Raw genomic sequence first — 13,404 nt, forward strand, 5'->3', positions numbered from 1 at the left:
GTCCGCGCCCGGCGCTGGGCTGCGCCCCACTGGGGCTCCGGCGGGAACAGACAGAGAGCAGGGCACGACTGGGCCGATCGGGACTGAGGCTCAGTCAACAGCGTCAGCGCCAGAGGTGTGCTCGTCGTCCGGTTCGTGGCTCGCCGTGATCGTATAGTGGTTAGTACTCTGCGTTGTGGCCGCAGCAACCTCGGTTCGAATCCGAGTCACGGCACTATCGCCGTTCTACCCGGCGATCTTTTTGCGTCAAGCTCATCTGCCACCAGTGGTCGGCAGCAGTAAGTTTGCTGCCTTAGTTTTAAATGCCCTTTTTTGTCCTGTCCCAGTTAAGTTGTTGGTGTGAAAAATGTGCAGTTGGGTTCCGGAGGGTGCTGGGGATCGGTTCCCCTGTGGTTTTTCCTGTTTGGAAAACAGTGTCCGGCTTGCCTACGGATACAGAGTAACCGTTCCTTGACCCCTGCTGTTAGAGGGGTTTATAAGCCCATGTTGGTACGAATAAAGAGAGCGGCTTCCTTGACGAACGGAAACTGGGTGTCTAGAGTGCCGTTTAACCCCGGCGTCCCTCGCCAGATTTCGTGCTCCAGCTGCGCGGGCCGCGGCAACCAGTGGGCCTGGGGAGCTGAAAACACCGGGCAGTGCTCTCCCGCCCAGACTCCGGGATCGCTGCATTTGAGCAGCTCACAACAGCCTGTTTCCAGCATCGCCCAGGGATTCTCCCAGTTAAACAGGACGAAACTTGATCTTTCAGCAGCTGTTCTGTGTTCTACTCCCCCGGTGTTTAATGCTCACAGAAAAGGACTGAACCACATTTCGGTTAGAGTCAAATATACCACTGCCTTGATTTTGACAAACGTTATTTACACCCAGATTAGGTTACTATGAATTACTTTCCCACAGCAAGACCAGATTAGTGACTACTGACCTATACATGATCTCTCTCCCTCTCCCTCTCCCTCCCCCCCCCCCCAGGGTCTCACTATTTAGCCCTGACTGACCTGCAAGTGGTTCTGGCTGGATTCAAACTCATGGAGATCTACCTGCTTCTGCCTCCCAAGTGACTTCTATTTGTATTGGCTTATTGTACACCTTTAATCCCATCACTCAGGAGGCAAAAGCTGGCAGATCTCTGTGAATTCAAAGCCAGCCTAGTCCACACAGTGAGTTCTAGGCCACCCAGGGCCAAAAGTGAGAGGGCTTCGGAACAAATAAATTTAAACATGAGTGCTCATCGAAAATGAGCTCAAATTCTTTTTAGTTCATGGGACCTAAATCTCTAATGAAGAACTTAAAATAGTTTTGTTGGTAAGGCAAAATAAAACATCTCCTGTTCATCAGCATCTTCCCTATGTATACATTCATGACTGTGGGATGCTTAAGATGTCTTGCCCATGGTTTCCACGCTTTACATATAGCTGCCTGGGTTTTCAACAACAGAGGTGAAACAGGGCTGGGGAAAATGATTTCAGGCCCAGGGCTCAGCCCAGACAATGGCCTGAGCCCTGGGGAATAGCACATCCCCAGACACATAAGGACCTACCTGAACCCTCAAGGAAACCCCAGACGAAAGAGGATTCTACGGGCCTGACACTTGCACAGCTGTGGTTTCCAACCCACAGCACTAAAAGAGAATGGTCCCCAGTGGAGTTTGTTGTTAGTGCTGGAAACAGAGGTGATCTTTGTGTATTGATCTGCGACCTGGCAACCATCCCGAGATCATCTGTTAGCTTGACAAGTTCAATTTACCTTTATTTTGTTTCCTTAATGGTTAACAAATCTGCAAATAAAAATTTTGCTTGTTAGCCGGGCGGTGGTGGCGCACGCCTTTAATCCCAGCACTCGGGAGGCAGAGCCAGGCGGATCTCTGTGAGTTCGAGGCCAGCCTGGTCTCCAAAGAAAGTTCCAGGAAAGGCGCAAAGCTACACAGAGAAACCCTGTCTCAAAAAACCAAAAAAAAAAAAAAAAAAAAAAAAAAAAAAAAAAATTTCCTTCTTTCCAATATGGTTGTCATTATGTCTACTTGCCTAACTGCCCGGCAAAAATCTCTGACAAAAATCTGTTTTCTAGACTTATTTGTTTTATTGTATGTGTATAAGTGTTTTCCTTCATGTGTGTATGTATGTGCACTACATGTGTGCTTGGTACCCACAGAGTTCAGAAGAGAAGCTCTGGAACCGGAGTTATAGATGGCGGTGAGCCACCATGTGGATGCTGGGAATCAAATCCAAATCCTTCGATTTCATCCTATCAAATGCTGGTATTAGGTGTGTACCACCATGCCTGGCTTCCAACAAATATTGATGACAATAAATAAGGGACCAAATTCAATGTCTGTGGATTAGGAAATATCTAGATAAACACTGCTTCACTCATACTACAAAAGAGAACATATTTATTTGAAAAGTTGATGCCAACTGTCAGAACAGGAGTGGCAGCACCCACATCAGTAATAATGACGAGTGCTAACAAAACGTTTATTCCACTGAAGTCCTCAGACTTCATGTTTCAACCAAAAGTGTCATTTAATATTTGGAACAACGTGTGAAGAGAGCTCTCCTACCAGCCTGTTCTATAATGTAGGTGCAGAAAACCTCAGTGAGTTTTTCTAAGGCTCGCCTGTTCACTGAGGTCTGATGCTTCCTGTGGAGCAGTGCAAGCTTCTCACTGCCTTCTCTGGGTATCAGTGGCATCTCAGAGGTGTGCAGCCTTAACATCCGCTCTGGGGAGATTACAGTAGACGGAGATATGTCTAGGCACATTCGGAAAGTCCAGAGATGATATTCATGGAAAAAGTGATATTTTAGGGTGTTTGTGTTCTGAACAGATCTTTAACCTCAGACAGGATTTTCTTTTTGGATTTAAGCAGAGGAGTGCCAAACACTTGAAAGTACTGGATGGTTGAATGAAGGCAGGGAGCAGGGAAATATGAGTCACCATGTGTTTTGGGTGGGATGGAATGACTGTGCCCCACTTGAGCACCCCCCAAAACAACCTGTCATGGCCAGATCTGGACTGATATGTGCCTCCTACCCACAGGCTAGGGTACCATCAAGAGTGACCTCAGAAAGCTGACTCTGTCAGGTGGTAGGGAAGCCTGAGAACAGCCTGGACCATGAGGGACAGAGAATGGCAGAGGCGGTTGGAGCAGAGGGGATTGAGAGTGGAAAGTATGTGGGTCACGGAGACCTGGTGTCGCTATCCGGTAGCTCCCCTTCCACAAGTCTTTCTCTATCAAGAATTACAGGATGAGAAGTGTGTGGTCCACAGCACACACTATTTATTGCAGCAAAGATGTTACACACTACACTAAACCAGAGTCCCCTGCATCACACGGGACAGGGTGTCCAGAGAGGGAGCATTGTCTGGCCCCTGGGGATCTGGGTTTATATGCTGTTTGTTTGTTTTGAGACAGGGTTTCTCTGTGTAACAATCCTGACCGTAACTCACTTTGTAGACCAGACTGGCCTTGAATTTACAGAGATCCACCTGCCTCTCTTTCTCCCAAGTGCTGGGATTAAAGGCATGGACACTCACTGCTAGGTGGTTTATATGCTTTTTAATAGAGGGTTTAGCAAAACTTGGCTCCATTTCTCTTTCTTGAATTGGGCTGTGCAGGATGCATTTAGCTGGTTGGGTCATTTTAAAGATGGCAGGGACCTGGATGGATGCAATGCAGGAGACTTGAAGTTCCTGTGAAGAGTAAAGCCCAAGGAGCCCATCCAGCCTTGTTAACTACCTTGTTACCGTCCTATTAGATGAGATGCTTGACAAGCAGCTGTGCGCCTTCAGGACCGTCTTTTCCAGATCCACTTAGTGAAAACACAAGGGAACTGCTGGTCTTGGAAGGCTTCCTGGGCAGCTCACAAATGTAAGAGTATGTCTAGGTGTTGACCACGCCCTGCTCTTGTACCTCCTGCTTACTTCAGTCAGGAAGTATTATAGAACGTTTGTTATAATGACGAGTGTGATTAAAAAAAGGCTGTGTTGTGAATTTGAATATTACATTGGAACATCGATGGTTCTATTGCCTTTGGTTCTACAAAAGTTATGACCAACATCAGAAACAAATGAGGAGATTTTTGTTTGGGGGAAAAAGATTGATTGATGCCAGGCAGTGGTGGCACACGCCTTTAGTCCCAGCACTCAGGAGGCAGAAGCAGGAGGATCTCTGAGTTCGAGGCCAGCCTGGCCTGGTCTACAGAGTTCCAGGACAGCCAGGGCTATACAGAGAAACCTTGTCCTAAAAAATAAGACAAAATAAAACAAAACAAAATTTGCTGTTGGTTGTTTTTACTCTTTTGGGGGCCCGCCACCCATCTCCCAAATAAATCACACACAGAGGCTTATTCTTAATTAGAAATGCCCGGCCTTCGCTTGGCTTGTTTCTAGCCAGCTTTTCTTAACTTAAAATTATCCCGTTTATCTTTGGCCTCGGGGCTTTTATCTTTCTCTATTCCTGTATATCTTTCCTTTCCTTCTTACTCCATGTCTGGCTATTTAGCTGGGTGGCTGGCCCCTGGAGTCCTCCTCCTCTCTGGCTATTTGATCTCTCTCTCCCAGATTTCTCGTTTTATATATAGTCTCTTTATTCTATATATTCTCTCTGCCTGCCAGCCCCGCCTATCCTTTCTCCTGCCTTGCTATTGGCTGTTCAGCTTTTTATTAGACCATCAGGTGTTTTAGACAGGCACAGTGACACAGCTTCACAGAGTTAAACAAATGCAGCATAAACAAAAGTAACACGCCTTAAAATGATATTCCCCAACAACTGACTGTTTAGACAAAAATAATAACAACAATAAATTATGAAGTCTACAAACTTGGAAGAAGCAAAATTCATGATAAGAACAGCGTAAGCGCCAGGAAGGGAAGAATAGTCCTTGAGCGCAGGCTGTGGGAAAGTAAAGGTAATGCCATAAACCTTTGCTACAGCCAATGAGCCAATCAGACAGCGAAAATGCCATGATGGTACACAACACACACAGGGAGGAAGGAGAAGCGACCAAAGGCGGGACTTGTCGCAAAGGGGCGTGGTCTATGCAGATGAGGGGCGCGCAGGGGCTGCCGGGTCTACATTTCTTCATAAACGGTAGAGATTTCTCATGGCGTGGGAAGGAATGACCGGCCGTGGGTGGCAGATGTACTCAGAACATAAGTGTGCGTCTGAGAAAGCTAGCAAGCGCTCGCAGCGAAGTGACCGTGTGTTGAGAGCGCAGGTCCGGGGTGTCTGAGCGGTGTGTGGTGGGGAGGCGAGCATACTTACCTGGCAGGGGAGACACCATGATTAAGCAGGTGGTTTTCCCAGGGCGAGGCTCACCCATTGCACTTGGGGTGTGTTGACCCCTGCGATTTCCCCAAATGCGGGAAACTCGACTGCAAAATTTATGGTAGTGGGGGACTGCGTGCGCGCTCTTCCCTGGTATTTGTTGTAAATAAAAGCAGACTAAGTAACTTACTAGTAGAAGTGGAGGTGGTGTTCCTTACTTTAGTTGCCTTTACAGGTATAGTTTTTTTTTGTTTTTTTGTTTTTGCCTTATTTCTATTGTTTTTGTCTTACTCCCGGTTTCATGTAGCGCGCTTTGTCGGATATGTGTAAAAAGAAGGTAGTAAAAACGTGTTTGAAGAATGCTGGGCTATTTTTCTCCTTTTTGTGGTCTATAACGATTGGACGGGAATGTAGCATGACAACGGGGTTTTTGTTAAAAAAAGCTTCTGTATGTGAATATTTTGCCTACTTTGTACATTAAATACTTATCTTAATTGCGACGCTGGCACCGCGGCGGTCAGAAGCGTCCTTGTGTGGTTGGAGTCCAACCCGGGTTGTCGGGAGACTCTTGCTCTGAGTTCTAAGGGATTTAACCCGGGTGAGAACTGCAAGTTTAAAGTCCCAGGGCTTTGGGTCCTGGGTCTTCTAACGTAATGTTTTTCTAGTCCTACGTTTAGGGTTTTATTTAGTTGCGGTTCTCATGCAATATTGTTGTCAAAAAGGGTGGTTGCGGTTGAGGGACATTTTAACCCTAGAAGAAGTCTAGGCTTGAGCCGTCCTTAACTGCGGTTCGGTTGCTGAGAAGTACCAGGACCGGATCCATAGAGATGAAAGGCCTTCCAAACCTCTTTCCCTGTTTCGGCTTTTGTTGTTTTTAGGTTTTTAGGTGGTGGTGGTGGAATTGGTTTTTGTTGTTGTATTGTTTTTTTTGTTGCTTTGTTTTTCTCTTTTAGAGACAGGGTCCCTAGAGATGAAAAATTTTTTGTTTGGTTGGTTTAATTGAGACAGGGTCTCACTATTTCGCTCTGGCTGGCCTGGAGCGCGCTATGTAAATTAGGCTGATATCCGTATCTCAGAGATCCTCCTGCCTCTGACTCCGGAATGCTGGAATTAAAGGCTTGTGCCGGTTTTAACCCCCACACGCCTGATAGCCACTCCCTTCCCTGTATCTTCCAGCCAGGCGTTACCAGGTAACTAACTCAGTTACAGTCTAAAGCAGATAGGTGAAGCCTCTGGGGACGGCGCTCTTCCCTGAACAAAAACGTTTGAATACCTTCTGCCTGCCCGCCCTCTCCTCTTTTTCCTGCCTAGAATACCGGTGTGAAGCCATCTTCTGCCATGAGAATAAATTAACCTCAGGCTAAGGGTGTCTGAATGGAAACAGGAAGAGCTTGGAAATCATTGAACAGTTGTGGTAGCGGTATTCGATATTCACAAATTTGTGCCGGAACTCATTGATAAATGAGAGTACTTACCTGCTTGAGCCACTGTTAGTAAAGTTCTCTGTTAACGTTTCTAGCCAAAAACAGTCTGAAAGGATAGACTTGGGTGCTGGTCCGTTCTCTGTTTGCATAAAAATGCACTGTGGGTGGCAGGCAGAAGAGGAGAAAAATAATAAAAATGACAAGCTGCATTGGCCGGGAATCGAACCCGGGTCTCCCGCGTGGGAGGCGAGAATTCTACCACTGAACCACCAATGCACCCTTAAGGATGCTCTCAATCAGCACATCGAGAAAAGGTAAGGGAAACCATGCTTTCCTCGTGACTTCTTTAATTTTCTAGGGTTGAGGAGGAAACACAGGTCCTCCTACATGCCAGGCTGTGATAAATCTGGGCCGGATTAGCCACTCAAGGAGTTTCGGGCACAACTTACAGAATTTCCTCTACTTCTGCCTGGCCTTCAGCTCGTTAGAAGGGAAATGCCAATTCCAGCTCAAACTCGTGGCTCTGAAAAGTCTCCCTTGAAGTTTTTTAGTGCCCAAACTGTGCTCACTTCAGAAGCAGTCAAAAACACACGTGACGCGGGTCCTGGGGACAATTCGGTAACAAACCCTATCTGTGTGAAACATTCTCTTACAGTGCTCATTCTCCTCCCACTGGATTGGACAGGAAGGGGAAGAGGTGTGAAGGGAAGAGGTGTGAACAAAACCAGCCACTGTTTTTCAGGTTTATATGATGTTTTATTCGCTGGGCCTATGGCGTCCAATAGCTGCTCTTCCAGGACCATGATGTGACCATGAGTAGTAACCTAACTGAGTTCCGTTTGTGTAAAAATGCATACCATTCTTTTTAAAGCTTTTATTGATTCTTCGTGGATTTCACATCGTGCATCTCGATCCCATCCATTTCCCCGTATCATTCATAAAACTGCCCAGAAGATGGACACAAGCAAAAAAGAGGCAGAAATTCATACACACACCCACTCTCCCCCTCCACCCGGCCCTCCCCACACACACACCCACTCTCCCCCTCCACCCAGCCCTCCCCACACACCCACTCTCCCTCCACCCAGCCCTCCCCACACACCCACTCTCCCCCTCCACCCAGCCCTCCCCACACACCCACTCTCCCCCTCCACCCAGCCCTCCCCACACACCCACTCTCCCCCTCCACCCGGCCCTCCCCACACACCCACTCTCCCCCTCCACCCGGCCCTCCCCACACACCCACTCTCCCTCCACCCAGCCCTCCCCACACACCCACTCTCCCTCCACCCAGCCCTCCCCACACACCCACTCTCCTCTACCCAGCCCTCCCCACATACAGAGCAAGTTCCAGGACAGCTAGGGCGCCATAGCGAAACCCCGTTTTGAAAAACAAAAACAAGAAAAGTTAAGGTGTCATTACACAGGTATGATGACAGCCTTCTCTTCAGGATGTGCTCCAGGCTATGGAGACTCAGAAGGGACAGCTTTAATCCACAAAGAATGTTTTGTAGTTTGATTGAAGGACTGGTAAGGAAGGGCCTCTCCATCTGGCTGATCCAATGGGATCCTTTCTTACAGGTCTTCAATGGTTAGTCTTCAGACTGTACTTGTGGCTCATATTTTATTACCAGGATATGGGAGGGCATTAATATTACATATTTAAATTTTTTTTAATTGTATATGTTTTACCTACATGTATGTCTGTGTACCCTGTACATAGCTGGTGTCCAGTGAGGCCACAAGGGGGCATCGGATCCCCTGGGGCTGTACTCTAACCTGGGTCCTCTGACTCACCTCTTCAGTCCCCATTACCATATTTTGATAAAGCTTTCTGTACCTGTCCTGAATTATTATGTGTTACCATTATTTGGGTTTGTTGGAGCTATTATTAGGTCAGAGGCTAGAAAGGGCCAACTGTAAAGACTCTCTCTCACAGGGCTGAGCTATGAGACCTTAGGGACAATTCTAGTTCTTGGTGCAGAACAGCTTTTCCTAACTAGGACGCTGTGGAGGTGAGAATTTATCCCTGGCATTCCTCTTCCTACACCCTTGCATTCCACAGTAATATATATATATATATATATATATATATATATATATATATATATATATATCCACAGCAAGGCACGGGGTCCAGTTCTATCATACACCACCACTACTACTACTTCTTCTTCTTCTCCTTCTTCTTGTTCTTTCTTGTCCTTGTTCTCCTTCCTGCTCCTCCTTCTTCTCAGGACTACTTCTTGTTCTTCTTCTTCTTCTTCCTCCCCCTCCTCCTCTCCTCCTTCTATATAGGGTCTTCTTATCCAGGAGACCTGAACTCACTGTAGTGCAGAGGATAGCTTTGAACTTCTGATCTTCCTGCCTCCATCTCCCAAGTGCTGGCATAGCAAGTGGATAGCACCCCACTGGCAGCTCTGTGGAAAACTGAACCATGTCTCCTACCTTCTTCGTAGGTAGGTACTCTATCATCCAAGCCTCGTCTCTAGCCTTGTATCATATACTTTGATTTTTAAAAAATCAGTAATCCTACTCGCTACCAAATAGTGTCTGGTGTTCATTTTCGATGTCAAGTGGCTAATGATGTAGACTGTCTTTCCAAACATGGACTTGTTGGCAGTTGCATACTTGCTGTATATCTGCAGAACGTTTCGTCTCTTATACATCGGCTTGCCTTTTAGTTGTTGGGCTGTAACCATTCTTTGTGATTTGGAGGATACAAGTCCTCTATCCAATGCATAAATTGCAACTACATGCTCTCCTCACTGAGAGAGTCTTTTCTCTTTCTTGAATACACGTAAATGCTTTATTTCTACATACAGCAGGGATGATGTGTTGGAGACAGGGTTTGAGTGTGTCAAAGCCAATGAATTCAGGTTACTCCAGAGGCTCAGCAGGAAAGATACTCAACATCATTATTGATCCATATCTGCCTAAGATGGGGTGTCGTGAGGAGTCTGTGATGGCTCCACTGCTTTGTCTCAGTAGACAAGAAAGATGAAGAAGAAACAAACGCTGGGGCTGGAGAGATGGCTGAGAGGTTAAGGGCCCTGCTGTTCTTCCAGAGGACCTGAGGTGGGTTCCTAGCACCCACACTGGGTGGCCACAGCTGCCTGTTAACTCCAACTCCCGAGGGTCTGATAACATCTTCTGGCCTCCACGGACAACTGCACTCACATACACCTCCGTGATGGCTATTCTTGGTTGTCAACTTGACTACATCTAAAATCCAAATGACTGGGCACACCTGTGAGGGATTTTTTCTCAACTAAACATTTGAAGTGGAAAGACCTACTTCTAATCTAGATCTTTGAGATGGGAAGATAAACCTTTAATCCAGATTGGGAAGATTCATCTTTAGTCTGGACCACACCTTCTGGTGGACTCTTATATAAGGACATGGAAGAAGGAAGCTCTTGCTCTTTGCCTGCTTGCCCTCAGTCTCACTGGCAAGTCTACTCCTTTCCTGGCATTAGAGCTTACTTCTTCAGTATTCCACTGAATATTGAAGACCAGCTATGGCATCCAGCCTCGTGAAGTGACCAACTACTGGATTCTTGGACCTTCCCTTCATAGGTAGCCATTGTTGGATTAGCTGGGCCACAGCCTGTAAGCCATTTTAATACATTCCACCATATATATAATTAATTAAAATTAATCTTTCTAAAAAAAAAAAAAAAAAAAACAGCCAGGCAGTGGTGGTGCATGCCTTTAATCCCAGCACTTGGGAGGCAGAGCCAGGCAGATCTCTGTGAGTTTGAGGCCAGCCTGGTCTACAGAGTGAGTTCCAGGACAGGCACCAAAACTACACAGAGAAACTCTGTCTGGGGTGGGGGAACCTGTGTATCAGAACATGTGAATGAAACTGTGTGAAGATTCTGAGTGCTTGTGAGAAAACTCCCAAGAAAATAGGACAAGAGTCCTGTGACCTCAGTCCTCCAAAGCACAGGTTGTTCTTGGAATGTGCTTTTGTGCCCCACCCATGTGTAGTAAATAGGAGTGGGCTTGCTTCGGGTTACACATTGCCATTTACCACTGTTACACAGCCATGCACAGCTGCCCTTGTGACGGTATACAGCTTGAACCCACGTGAACTTTGCTCCTATGACCTTGCTTAACCCTCAGAATATAAATTGTCTGACGCTCTAAATAAGGTTGGCTATTGCATGAAACTTTAGTCTGCCTCATTCTTAGGCTCTATTCTCCCAGGTCCCACTGCTTCTAAAGCCATCATTGTGAAACCAGAAGAGAAGCCACATTGTTGTTAAGGAGCCACATGGTTATACATTGTTATTAAGTCTCCATACCTTACAAGGTTAAGTTTCTGTTTCCTAAGCCTAATGTGTCCTGCAAACCACATTTTTCAACCTACATCAAACCTGTGACCCCATGATGTATACCACCCCTTTGCCTTGCTAAACTCCTGAACCTGTGATATATGATTGCCCTTTTGCCTTACCAAAGTGCGTGTTCCCAGACACCTCCTAACTGCCAATTATCCCGACAGTTGTTTTCTATTACACTTATCCACGCCACAGGCAGCCTGGAGTCCTGAGTCCCCTACTCTTCTGTCCAGGTGCTAACAGTCAAATTATCTCAACAGCTGTTTTCTATCCACCTTAACCCTTCCCCGTGAAAGGGACCTCAAGCCAGTGAGGGGCTGCTCTCTGAAACCACGACTTAGGGGGAGGCAGTCATCAGGCAAGTCCCTTTCCCACTTCCAAAACCAGCCTGCTTTAATCAGACAGTCGTGGAAATGCAGGTCTAACATACCACCTGTGAAAGACGGTTGGGGTTTGACGGTAAAATGGCTGCCATAGGCTTATGTGTCTGAATACTTGGTCCCCGTCTAGTCACACTGTCTTAGAAGGCTCTGTGTGACCTTTGGGAAGTAGAAACATGCAGGAACAAGTAAGTCATTAGAGATCAGCTTTGACACTAGGTAGCCTGAGCTACTTCCTCTCTGCATTCTGCTTCCTGATTTGGACTCGAGGTGATGGAACATCTCAGGCACCGTCCTGCCTTCACCACTGTCCCAAATTGTGTCCCCTGCAACTGTAAACCCGAATGAACCCTTCCTCACTTAACTTTCCCAATGTCAGGCATTCGGTCAAAGCAACAAGGAAAACAACCACTCCAGGAATAACAGAGATGGTTGTCAGCATGCTAATTCTGCTAGTGAGGAGAGAACATTGCTATATCCAGCACAGACAAATGCAATCCATAAAGAAAACAGAAGAATACTGGGCATGGCTTACACCTTTAATCCCAGCATTTGGGAAGCAGATCTCTGTGAGTTCAAGGCCAGCCTGGGCATTTACATAATGAGTTCCAGGCCAACCAGGGCTACCTAGTGAGAACCTGTCAAAAAAAAAAAAAAAAAAAAAAAAAAAAAAGGAAAAAGAGGAGGAACAAATGCCCAGGACTAGCAATTCCCCTTCCTGTTAGATGAGCTGTTTGAAGGAAGAAAGGTGGGCTCATTCCAGTCTGTTTCCCCGGGCCTGTGCAAAACCCAAGGGCTCAGTTATCATCATTGGGAAGCAACCAAGGAACAGCACAGGCGGCCATGACCCCTGACAAGTAGAAAATCCCATCAGTGCAACAGAATCAGATGTGTTATGGTGTTAGAACTAGGAGACAGGACTTTCATTTATTATGCCTGAATCCCATAGGCCCAAATCTCCAAAAGGAGATTCAGGATATTTAAAATCAACCAAATGAGAGATTAGAGATTAAAAGTAAGATGTTAGAGAGGGCAGCTTGCCTAGAGGGATTAGCGGCAGGTTACCCATTGCAGAACACCTGATCAGGGAAATATATCCATAAGCAATTGAAAATATCTAATCTGGAGCTGGAGAAATGGCTCAGTGGTTAAGAGCACTGGCTGCTCTTCCAGAGGACCCTCGTCCAATTCCCAGCATCCGCACAGTCTCTCATAACCAGTCTCAGGGTATCTGATGCCCTCTTCTGGCCTCCCAGGGCACTGCACACATGCGTTGTGCATATACACACGGTGGCAAAAATCCCATACACATATAAATAAATCTTAAAAATAAAAAAATATTCAAACCGAGACTTAAGGACAAAAAAAGAATTTTAAAAAATGAACATATCTATGAATTGTAAGACAAACTTATATGGCCTAGTATGTGAAGACTGGGCTTCATGAAAACTGTGGGTAGAGGAAAAAGAAGGAAAAAATGTTTGAAGAAACAATGGCTGGAAATTCCCCAGCCAGGACAAAGGTTATTGTGTTGTGGGGGATCTGCCAGAGAAGACTACTCAGAAGCGATAGAAAGCCATTAGTAAGCTGAGTGTGGCGCACACCTTCAATCCCAGCACTGGGGAGGCAGAGCCAGGTGGATCTCTGTGAGTTTGCGGCCAGCCTGGTCTACAGAGTGAGATCCAGGACAACTGTTATGAAGGAAAAGCTCTGTCTCACAAAACAAAAGCAAACAAATAAAAAAAGTCATGATTAGTAGCTGGTGGCGGCTACAGTGGGCGCTCGGGATCCCAGTATAGACAGAGTCTTTCTCAGGGTGAGCTTTTAGCACAAAACCACATTCTGGGGGACAGGCCTAAGTTAACAAGAACAGTTAGCCAGAAGTGGAGTCACGGGGCAGCTGAAAAGCAAGGTCAGTGCATTTAGAGACTTTCCCAGAACCGTGGACTCTGATGGATTAGGTCTTTGTTTTGTTTCGGCAGGTGGTACTG

General features: G+C 46.4%; 3 non-coding genes across 3 annotated transcripts; 2 read left to right on the forward strand and 1 right to left on the reverse strand.

Moving 5' to 3' along the window:
* Positions 1-142: 142 nt before the first annotated feature.
* Positions 143-214, forward strand: Trnah-gug (transfer RNA histidin (anticodon GUG)). Its single transcript has one exon. It is a non-coding gene; the product is annotated as a tRNA-His (tRNA).
* Positions 215-5,252: 5,038 nt separating this feature from the next.
* On the forward strand, positions 5,253-5,416 carry LOC131913961 (U1 spliceosomal RNA). Its single transcript, XR_009380029.1, has one exon. It is a non-coding gene; the product is annotated as a U1 spliceosomal RNA (small nuclear RNA).
* Positions 5,417-6,892: 1,476 nt separating this feature from the next.
* Trnag-ccc (transfer RNA glycine (anticodon CCC)) lies at positions 6,893-6,963 on the reverse strand. The gene has a single exon. It is a non-coding gene; the product is annotated as a tRNA-Gly (tRNA).
* Positions 6,964-13,404: the final 6,441 nt, after the last annotated feature.

Source organism: Peromyscus eremicus, chromosome 6 (genome assembly GCF_949786415.1).
Source record: "Peromyscus eremicus chromosome 6, PerEre_H2_v1, whole genome shotgun sequence".
Classification (NCBI taxonomy): Eukaryota; Metazoa; Chordata; class Mammalia; order Rodentia; family Cricetidae; genus Peromyscus; species Peromyscus eremicus.